The following is a 10,660-nucleotide window of genomic DNA, read 5'->3' as shown; positions in this document are numbered from 1 at the left end:
GCAGGGTAGTCTCCACAGACTCCTTAGAGTCTCTTTTCAGGTTTGAGCTCCTTTTTATGGCTTTGTAAAAACACACTCCCATTCTTCAGAGTTTTGCATGGACAGAAGAGGGAACCCTGGTAGACTGTCTCCCACTGCTGTTAGAAAATCATGAAGGTTTTTTGGTTTTTTTTCTTGCGTGGGATTACATGAATCCAAAGGGGTCCTGACCTGTAGATCTTGCTTCAGCTAGGGGCTAACCAGAGAAGTGTGCTGCTAGTGCGACTTTGCTATCAATTTGACAGCAGCAGATAGCAGATGTGTCTCAGAATGCTGTTCTTGTTAATCCCATACATGCCATATCCCAGACACCTTTCCCTGGGTGCGGGAGGTGTCCAGTATGAGAGTTGAGCAGCACTGGGTTCTCCCTCTGTGCCAGCTGCACAAAGGTGGTATTCGGGTTAATTTCAAAAGATTGTTGTTTCATAACCAGAAGACTTGCTTTGTGGTTTTGTTTAATTTTTTTTTATCCTGCCCTAATTGCAAGATTCCTTTCTCACTTAATGGTAGGTTTCTGTGTCTAAAAGATAACAGATGTTATCTCTGTAAGGCCAGTGATGAGAATTCAGGTTATCTGAAACAACTTTTTATTTACCCTCATAGATCCAGCAGGAAAAGGCCAAGGAAAGGGAGGAGGCAGTCACCAGCTCGGAAGAATATGAAGACAGCTGCAGTTGAAAAAGAGACATTGATGCTGGAACACAGGAGGAACTGAGCTGAAGTAGCACAGGGAGGGAGCACTCAAAGTTTGATACCCGTGCCTGTGAGGATCGCGATATTCGCTATCTTTGTGTTTGTGATCTTCATGCGTGTAATTAATGGAGGCTAATACAAATGGTCTGCTCATAAACCTCATCCTGGGAAGAAAATAAAAGCACTGTCCTGATGACATAAGCAGTGTTTAGTGGTGACTACAAAACTGAAGAATGCACTTTTTTCTCCCTGCTACTTGTGAACAAGCTCTGCAGGCAGTGAATTAAAAGGCTAGTGGGAGGGGGAAAACAGCCTGTGAGTTGTCTTTGCCTGGTGTTCGCTGTGTACAGTAGTTCCTAATTCTTGGAAATGTGACTTGCTATCCTGTTTCTGCTCTGCTGAAGCCAAATTTGCATGTTTTGTGCCCCAGCTAGAGAGTTTATTCACTCAGAGGTGTTTGGAGTTCTGTGTGGCTTGGTTTTTCCTAAGGTGCCTGTGGCTGGGATTACTGCATTGCTGAGGACTTACAGCTTCTCTAAGCTCTGGTTATCTTATATTTGACAAATACCAGATATAAATTGAGGGAGCAATCTGGCAAGACAGGTAATGGCCCTAGCATAATACAAGCCATGAGTGATCAAGGGAGGAGTTACTATACGTTAACCACTTCTGAAATGTTCTTGCCCCTTCAAGTCTATAAATGTTACTGAAAAGGGGGGGAATGGTGGAAGTGAGGATCTCCCATTGTTGGCCTGCTGCTTTTCATCTAAAGAGGACCTAATTTTGTGTGGAATGTTCTCCTACATCATGACACTTAAGATCAAGCTGAGGCCTTTTAGTATTTTTCACAAGAGAAATGCAGAACTTTGAGCCTGGCACACAATGTGAAGAAAAGCACTGCAGCACCCTAATGTTGCTCAAGGCGTTTGATTTTAAACTGCTGGTTTTATCCTGTTGTCTGTGCCTGCTTTGCCAGGAAAGAAAATTTTGTATTCTTAGGTTTGACACTGTTTGGTTTAGGAGGAAAATCCTCCCTGTGTGAGTCATAACACAGTAAGCTAGGGTGTGAGATACTGAATGGTTTCCTTAAAACTTCTAAGACATTTCACTTCATCTTTAAGATATGTGCACTTTGTAATCTTTACCTCAAATCTTGGCGATGGCTTTAATGTGAGGTAAGAGGTTACCTCTTTTTCTAAGTAGGATAAATGGTGATAAATGAAAAGGGGGAGTTTGACTCCTGTAACAGTCTAAGTAAGAATTAAAGTAGCTGGCTTTATTCCACCAAGTGTGGCGTTAGCTCTAATCTCAGATGTTTCCTGCTTTATGAAGCTCATCTTCCAGTTTAGCAAGTGCAATGAAAGCTGGAATGTGCTATGTTTTTACTTGGATGTTGCATTCATAGGAAAATAATTTTTAGCTGCTTCAAATTGCTATGTAAATACCATCGCTTCCCTGTTAAGTAACTGATAGACCCTGTTGGTTCTACTTCACACTTTGAGGCTTTGCTCTTTGCTGCTTATGTGCCCCCACACTGTCTGCCCATCTTGCACTTCCTCTGCAAAACCTTGTCTTGGGTGATGCAGCTGATGCGTGGTAGCTTTGATCTGGTTATTCAGGGTGGTGAAGGGCTGTGTAGTCATGCCATTCCTCCTAACTAACTTCGGAGCCTTGTTCTTCTTGGGGAAAAAGTTATCATTTATTCCTTTCATTTGAAATGAGGTGGAATTTCTACTCCTTAGCTATCTTACCTGGAGGGTACTGTGGGTTGCCCAATGTGCATTTTCCCTTTTTGTTTCTCTATCCTGAATTTAGTGAATTATTTTAGTCCCTTCTTTCAGTTGAGGATTGCGAAGCATTGGCTCTAGGGATGAGGATTTTTTTAAATCCTCCTGGCAATGGGTAACAAAACCCGTTAATCTCCTGCTGCTCGACATGCTAGGGGTGTGCGAGCCCCTGTTGAAGGGCACGTGCTGTTCTGATATATGAAATAAGTGTGTTACTGCCCAACGCTGTTTTATTGGGTTGATTCTTTGGTATAAATGTTTAGAGGGCAAATGTTCCTAACCTTACCTTAAAAAAAAAAAAGGAGGAGAATTAGGCCAGGCTCCTGGGCACATTAGGTGCTGCAGCTTAATCCACACTTGGAAAAGAAACTCCCCCTCTGGCTCTTGTGTAGCACAGGAGGTAGACTTGCTGGGCTTGTTGAAAATGTCAATTATCCCTAGTTTCATCCCATCCTCAGGTGATGGTACCAACTCCCTGTTACCGTCTGACCTTCAAGAAAGTTGTACTGAGCTGTAAGTCTCACTAATTTTGGATTAAAAATGCATTCCTCCCAACTCAAAATGGGGAGACACAAACAGCTTCCTCCACCTCCAGAGAAGTTCAGTTTGTGCCAAGACTCCTCACGCTCGGTGGAAATGGATAAGGCAGGGTAGCGATCCTGCCAGAATGGAGTACGACCCATTCCTTCTTCCCTGGGGAGTTAGCTTAGCATATATTGTGCTTGTCCCTTTTATTGAACTGATCATCAAAACAAACAAACATCATGTAGGTATTGTCTGCACTGGGAGGGTGAGTTGTGCCCCATTCCATCCCACTCCATGGCCCTACTCCCCATTAGCTGCAATCCCAGGCACTGAAAATTATAGGTAAAGAGAGTACCTACTTTTGGGGGGCTATTTTTATCATATATGAGAACTGCATTTGTTTTCTTGGCTAACAGCAGTAGCTGAGATGCAAGGTAAGAAAATAAGGATGCAGTGCTGCTCTGTTGTTGCCTGTGGTGTACGAAAGGGGCTGTGGAGGGCTGGGGTGGCGGGGGGTGAAGCCACGGGTCACCATGGGATGCAGCGGGACACTTCCAAACACGGCGATTTCTCTCGGTAAGTAAAACCCCACACAGACAGCGTACTTTGCCTTCTAGAAAACAGATCCATTAGTTCATTTGGAAAAATAGATTTTTGAAAGGACTCTTGCCCTCTCTTGTAGCTGGGTGCTCCTCTTTCCTACAGCATATCGTATTAGAGCAGCTCTTCCAACTGGGTTTGGCCCTATTTGCTGTTAGGAAGACACCTGGGAGAGGACAGTGCTGCCTCCCCAGAGGTTACAGACTAGTTACAGAGGTTACTAGTCTAGTTTTAGTTGGCAAATGTGAGCTCTGGATCCACTTTATTTTGACAGAAGTAATGAACAGTTATTGCCTGTTCCGCTCTAAAAGTAGCGTGGAGGCAAGGCATTGTGTTAGGTGATTGAGATGTGGGTTTTTTGATGTAAAATTATTTTACACTTACAGCACACCGTGATTTAAGAGGTCACGATAAAACTTGCAGCGATGGCCGTCGCAGGGCACCCAGCCCTGCTGTGTCTGCGGTTTGCACTGGTTTCCCCGTGGCTGGAAGCAAAGCATCACCATCAACGCTGGCCCCGCGTAATGCCCAGGATCACAGATGGTTGCTCTTGAGCCTGAAGCGTTTGAGATCAATTGATTTGGCAAACCAATCTAGCTCGGCTCTGTGCAATTTCAGGTAGGTCTCGCTATATCTGGGCATTTAGAGAAGGAAAAGAAAGAGGGTGCTGGTTTTCTGGGCTGCTGAAGGCTTCACCCCTCCTCAGGAAGCAACCTTGCATTAGGCTGTTGTAGGAAAGGACTCGCTGCCTCTCGCTGAACTTACGAGTACTTGGAAATTCAGACATTACAGGAGACATAACCATAAAAGGTTTGTGTTTAATAAACCGCTAGTGCCTGAGAGCGCGGACAGGCTCTGCTTTTAAATCTGTTTGACAGGGCTGTGAGTCCTTACGATGAGTGCAAGGCGTGCTAATGGGTCACGTGCTGCTAGGAACTTCCAGAAGTAGATTGCTAAACTTGGCAAAGGTTGCTTGTGTCCCAGTGGGATTGGGGTGGGGATGGCTCTGTGTCTTAACCCAGTTCCAGTTATTGATATTTAGGATGAAATCTGCCTGTGGCATCATCTGCTGAGGAAAGATGACACTCAAAACCGAGCTAGAAGATCTCACCCTAAAGAAGGGATTTAAGTTAAACAGTTTGGTCTGGAATTTCCTTTTCAACTAGGGGGTAGAAAACCGATGTGTATTTCCATTCTTTCCCATAAAGGAAAACTCCAGTTGGGTGGGAATTGAAGAGCACGTCACCCATGGGGATTTGTGCCCTCCACATGTAGCATCTCTAGATCTAAAGGAGAATCGGACTTGGCACCTCTCTCAGATGGCAGCAGAGAAAATACTTGTTCTGGTTGCTGTTCTGCAGTGTTTTTCCTCCTCTTGCCTGAGCCATCTTGCTTCTCAGTCTTTGCCCCCAGCCCTTTACCCTGCTTTGCTAAGTTCCCTTGAAAGTGTGGATGGGATTACTGATGAACTGACATCCCATTACCACCCGCCTCCTCCAGCTTAACAGCGAAACCAGCCCTGCATCCCGGGCGAACCGGGGCATCTCGCGCCTTCCCTGCTGCTCGGAGCCCCCACCGATGCTGCCGGGTTGCTACCAGAAGCTGTCTCCCCCATGCCTCTAATTTTATGCACTGCAGCCTTCTCTGCTAGAGACCTGTCAGCAAGGATCTATGCTCGGCAGAAATAGCTCTGGGAGAGTAATGACAGCAAAATGGATGCTAAATAGGGAAGAGCAGAAGTGCAGTAGCAGTGAGGTCAGTTATAATCAACTTCCCCGTAACACATCTCTGTATCCTCAGAGATGCCCCAGGACGGGCAGCAGCTGGGGCTGGGAGATGTCTGGAAAGTGGAAGCTACAGGAGACCAGACTTGGGTAGATGGGTGAGAGAATCTCATCTTCCTTCTGCAGCTGCCTTGTTCTTCCTGGGGATGGCTTTTTCTCTGCTGCTGCGGCGATCTGGGCAGCTCAGGATCTACTCCTGGCCTCCCTTGGCTCTACTGGCCTGTAGCTACGTGCAACCACGCTTAAGATCTCGTGGGTGCAGAAGCAATTTTGCAGCCAATCTGTAAGGAGCGGGGGAACATCCAAGGGAGATGCTGGTCAGAGGTGCTTGCCAAGCAGTCACGGTCCAGCCAAGCTGGAAAGGAATTCCCGTGGATGGACATGGGGAGGGTTTTGGTGACTTGTCACACAAGCCTGGTGTGGTAGAGCCAAGAATAGAACTTCTTGATCCAGGGGGAATTGGGCAGAAGTACGTTGTTACAGATTAACATGTTTGCCTGTGAGCTTAGCTTTGGGGATCAACAAACAAAGAGAAAAATTGTGAGAAATGGAAGTGTTTCATCATGGCAACCTTTAAAACAAAGCATCTTGACTTCTGAAAGCATTTCATTTTCAAACTGGTATTTTATTTTTTTTTCTTTTTAAAGCACAAAATGCTTCAACATTTAACACCCAAAGGAAAGAAAACCAATATTCTCTGCAGCTTAAATGGAACATTTTGGGGCAGGTTAGGAGTTAATTCACAGAAATCTATTAAAATATTACTACTTTTGTAGAAAATCAGAATTATACACTGACATTTTTTACCCACATCCCCTTTTCAAATCCATTCTTTACACAGTCTGCTCTTGTCTCTTATCGCTGCCTGGTCCATGAATGATTAACCCTGCTTCCTTTGAAGACTAGAGAACAAAACACCGCCGGTCGAAGTCCCTTTTCTTGCTCAGGCATTCAGATCTTTCCCAGAGCTAGATGTGGTCTGCGGAAAACCCAGGGCACTTTGTACCCTGCACTGGAATATATTGACTCTTGTTGCACCGGTCAGGAAGGCCGATGCGATCTTCCATTTTATACCAGGGACTCTCTTGGTGAATGTGGAAGGGATGCAGCTCGTGATGCCAGCAAACCGCTGCTTTATTTCAGTGCTTTGGTAACCGTGCGGGGAGACGGGCTGGTCCCAGCCCTGCTCTCTCTCCCATAAACCCTCGTCCTGGGAACAAACAGCTTTTTTATTCCAGTCGTATATAAACATGGACTTATGTTTTGTTTTTATAAAAAGCGTGCAAAGCCTGATGCAACCATACCCCAACTAGTTAGACAGCTTAAAGCTCTTTCATGCTGCTGATGAAATTCTGCTAACTGTAGCTAATTTTGAATGTTACTCTGTGTGGGTTTTTTTTTTTCTCCTTTCCCCAGCAACTGTCTTTTTGAAGTGCCTGTCTGTCCTGAAATGATGTCTCTCTGTGTTTGTCAGACGGGCAGACACAGCTGGTGGACTTCTCCCCGTGGGTTAAATATTCTGATTGAGAGATCCTGAAGCTCTTGGCTTCTGTCTCCACAAATTACGGTGACTTTCTGCATTGCAACCAGCTCGGAGCCCTGCAGGAGGGGAAATTAATTAATTAACTAGTTAATTAACTGCCAGGTTGCCAAATCTCTGGAAGAAATGACAGGGGAGGACTGAATGCTGTCTGCGGTCCCCCTGCATTTCTCTCCATCGCTTGTGCCAAAGCGTGGTCTTCCCGGGCAGCGGGGCCGGGGGCTGAGTGCTCCAGCTGCTGCTGGCACAGAGATGTTCATGGGCACGTCTTGGTCCTCTTGCGTGTTTTTCCCCTTTATCTACAAGATCCTGATCTCTTCTAAAAGAAAAGCCTTTTACTGGGCTTCTGGAGGTGCTTTTTGCTGCTTTTCCCCTATTTCCTTACCTCCTGGCCTGCTAACTGCCCTTTAACACACCTTTCCCAAACACTTAGGAGAAGCAGTCTTGTCCAAGAGTGCTCGTTGGATTGAGTTGGCTCAACCTGAAGTGATGCAGGTAAGAAAAAGGAAAATAAGATCTCACTGTTTGACTTATTTGTGCAACTTGCAGGAATTCCTGCAACTCTCCTGCTGTTCCCATGGAAACAGATGTTGAATTGCAGGAAACTGCTACAGGTTTTCAGGACTTTTTTTTTTCTTTGACAGTGACACCTTTATCGTTTCCAAGCCACCTGGAAAAGTTCTTTCCCTTTTCATGGCATGAATCTCGAGTATCCCTGGGCCTTCTTTGTCTTACAAGTTCTTTGAGGTATCCCGAGAGGTGTCCTTAGCGGCAAGCAAGACACTGCCAGCGAAAGGTGCCATCGGGAGGAGGGCAAACGCCACTTTCCTGATGCCATTAGCCACCTGGCGATGGTGGGTTTGTTTCCCTGGGCGATGGCGGGTAGCAGAATGTGTCCCTCCCTCCTTCCCAGCACAAGCCCTGCACGATGGGAAGGTCTCGCTGGCCATCGGGGCATAGTGCTGTGCAATTTTCACTGTTCAAAAAGCATCTGCTGAGCGAAGCCAACGCCTGCCTTTGTGTGAGGGCTTGGGTCTCTGTCGCACGTTGTGTAAGCTCCGTCCTTCCGAGACAGACAGTTATTTTCCAGCCTGTCGGGTCTGACTCATCCACCAGTCAGGGACAGAACACCTGGGGCTTTATGGCCAAGCTGCTGTACCTGTCTCCGTGCTTTTATCCAATTTAAACTCGCCCTCTTCCCCTGCCTTCGTTTCTCATTTCTCTGGTCTCTCACAGGTGTTGGCATGGTGCAGACCGTTCGTCGTGGGAAGGTAAGGCTGAATGCATTGACCTGAGACATGATGCTGGCCAGTGAAAGCTCATCGAGGGCTGTTTCTTTTTGGAGTTACTTTATTGTTTTGTTTTTAATTGGGTGCATTAAATGCTTACGAATATGAAAGAATATTTGTTTTAATAGGTTATTAGCATCAAATATGTAGGACTATGAGGATAAGGATTATTGAGGCTTCCTAGCAGAGCTCTACCAGAGCCCTGGGCTGTGTCACACCGCCTCCATGCCCTATTTTATCACAATCCGTCACGTTTCTGCCACCAGCCAGAGGCCCTGGCTGACCCGAGAACCCCACTCGCCCGGTGCTGGACACACAGCATGGGGAGCCCAACCGCAGCTGCGAAACAAAAGGCGAAATGGGCAAACAAAAGACAGGAAGGAAAATGAAAAGGAGATGAAGGGTCAAGATCAGATGGCAATGTAAAAAACCAAAAGCAACCAAACAAAAAAAACCCACTAAAAAAAAAATAATCTAAACCAACCAACCAAATACCCACCTGGGGCCAAACCCCGTGTCCCGAGCCAAGGTCCCGTTTGGACCCCAGCCCACAAAGCAGGAGCTCCAAAATGGTTTGAAACGCCAGCCTGCTGTCGTTTCAGTGGGTTTTGTAAATCATGGTTTATCACCAGTTTTAAAATGGAAACCGCTGTGTAATACGATTGCAAGGGCCAGCTGCAATCTGTCACAGCCCCTTCTCCACCATCATCCATAAAGGTCGCCCATCGCCTGGCAGCTCTGAGCTGGTGCCCAGCACGGGAGCCCCATGGGTTAATGTGGGGATGGAGAGGAGCTGCCAGCTCCGTGGCCTGAGCACCAGCGCATCTCACCAGCCTGCCCTGGGCTGCGTCCTGCAGCCTCCCCTCTCCTTCCCCGTGCCTCCTACCCCCATGAAATGGAGCTTTCTGCAGTCAGCTCTTCAGTAGTTTGAGAAGACCTTTTTTGATATTTGGGTTTTTTTTGGTTTTTTTTTTCTTACCTCCTGTATGTAAGCAGGGAGCTTGCAAGTTTGCTGGAAACCTTTGTTCAAAGCTGCCTGGACTCATCTGTAAACAGCCTGGTAAATAATAATAACTCATAAATACTAAGTGTCCAATAATGCTAGACTGCTAATAGCCCCCCTGTTAAAATCCACTTTGGGGTCTTTTAAAATTTCTTAAGAAGTGAATGCCTTTGTAATGAACATCTTAATATTAGATTGGCCCTGTGCTTGAGGTTTTTATTTAAATGCAAATTGAATCCTCCCACCGGAAAGCTAACAGAAGATTAAAATAGCTGGTAGGGGATGAGAATTTGCTTTATGTAGAGTCATTTGACTCAACTTCTTGTTGATTTCCTCATTTTTCTTATTTTATGGCTAGAGCTGCTTTAAAATAGTTTCCTATCTCAACTAGCATGAGCTATTGGTGAGAATAAACCTTGTCTGGATCGCTACAGGGCTGAACTGGGGGGTCAACACTGAGGGGCTTTTGCAAGCCAGGGCTCAACATGAAACCTCCTCTGACCGCCTCTGGAGACTGTCCCTGGTCCGGGCTGCAGGGAAGCGGCCACCGGAGAGGCGAGTCCCTCTGACGTGGAAACTCAAGACTCTTCCAGCTCTGGAAGTTGCAGGTTCAAAGGCTGTTGAGTCTCGAGCACCTGATGCTGCTGGGTGGGTACCGGCCGTGCCCCGAGTCATGCGTGCTCAGAGCTCTGCGCCCGTGGGGCAAGCTGTAGGAGCACAACGCTGAAAGGAGCAGAAATCTCTGGGGGTGTCAAGGACCTTCAGAGCCCGGGGGGTCCTGAAGGATTAGGAACATCTGCTGGGCTGAACTGCAAATGCATCACTGGGGAGGAACTTTGAAGCTCGACGGAAGATGCATTGAAAGGATCTTTCTCTTTTAGATTTTTCCTTAGAAATTATTTTTCTGCAAAGTTATTCTGCAACTCTTTTAGAAGAGTAGAGAAGCAGGTCAGGGAAGCGAAAGCCTGGGATGTCCAGTGGGCTGGGAAATGGGACCCCAAAGGGCCCTACATCCTAGCGCTGCCTCTGCAACCTCCGAGCAAAGCCTGCTCTTCACGGGGCGCCTGGAGCCAGGGCTGCAGAGAGCAGAGGTTTTGGGGGTTTTACTGCCTAAACTGCCCGGCCGTGCCCTTGTTTTCCCCACAGTGGGTGCCCCATGGGGTGCGTGTCCATCGGATGTGCACCCCGGTGCTGGGCTCTTCTCTCCCTGAGCTGTGGCCAGTTGGCAGCGTGGGGTCCACCAGCCCGGAGCAGGTCCCCCCACAGCCCAGGGAACGCCGCAGCAGCCCGTTTGGGTCTCTGCCTCCTCTCAGAGGCAGCTCTTGCTTTTCAGCTCCTACTCGCCTATTTTTGTCGGTCTGTCTCCCTTTCCTAGGAGTTCTGTTTTTGCAGGCGGGGAA

The sequence above is a fragment of the Cariama cristata genome, unplaced genomic scaffold (genome assembly GCF_000690535.1).
Source record: "Cariama cristata isolate BGI_N322 unplaced genomic scaffold, ASM69053v1 scaffold17070, whole genome shotgun sequence".
Classification (NCBI taxonomy): domain Eukaryota; kingdom Metazoa; phylum Chordata; class Aves; order Cariamiformes; family Cariamidae; genus Cariama; species Cariama cristata.
The sequence above is the reverse complement of the archived record's forward strand: the minus strand, read 5'-3'. Positions refer to the sequence as shown.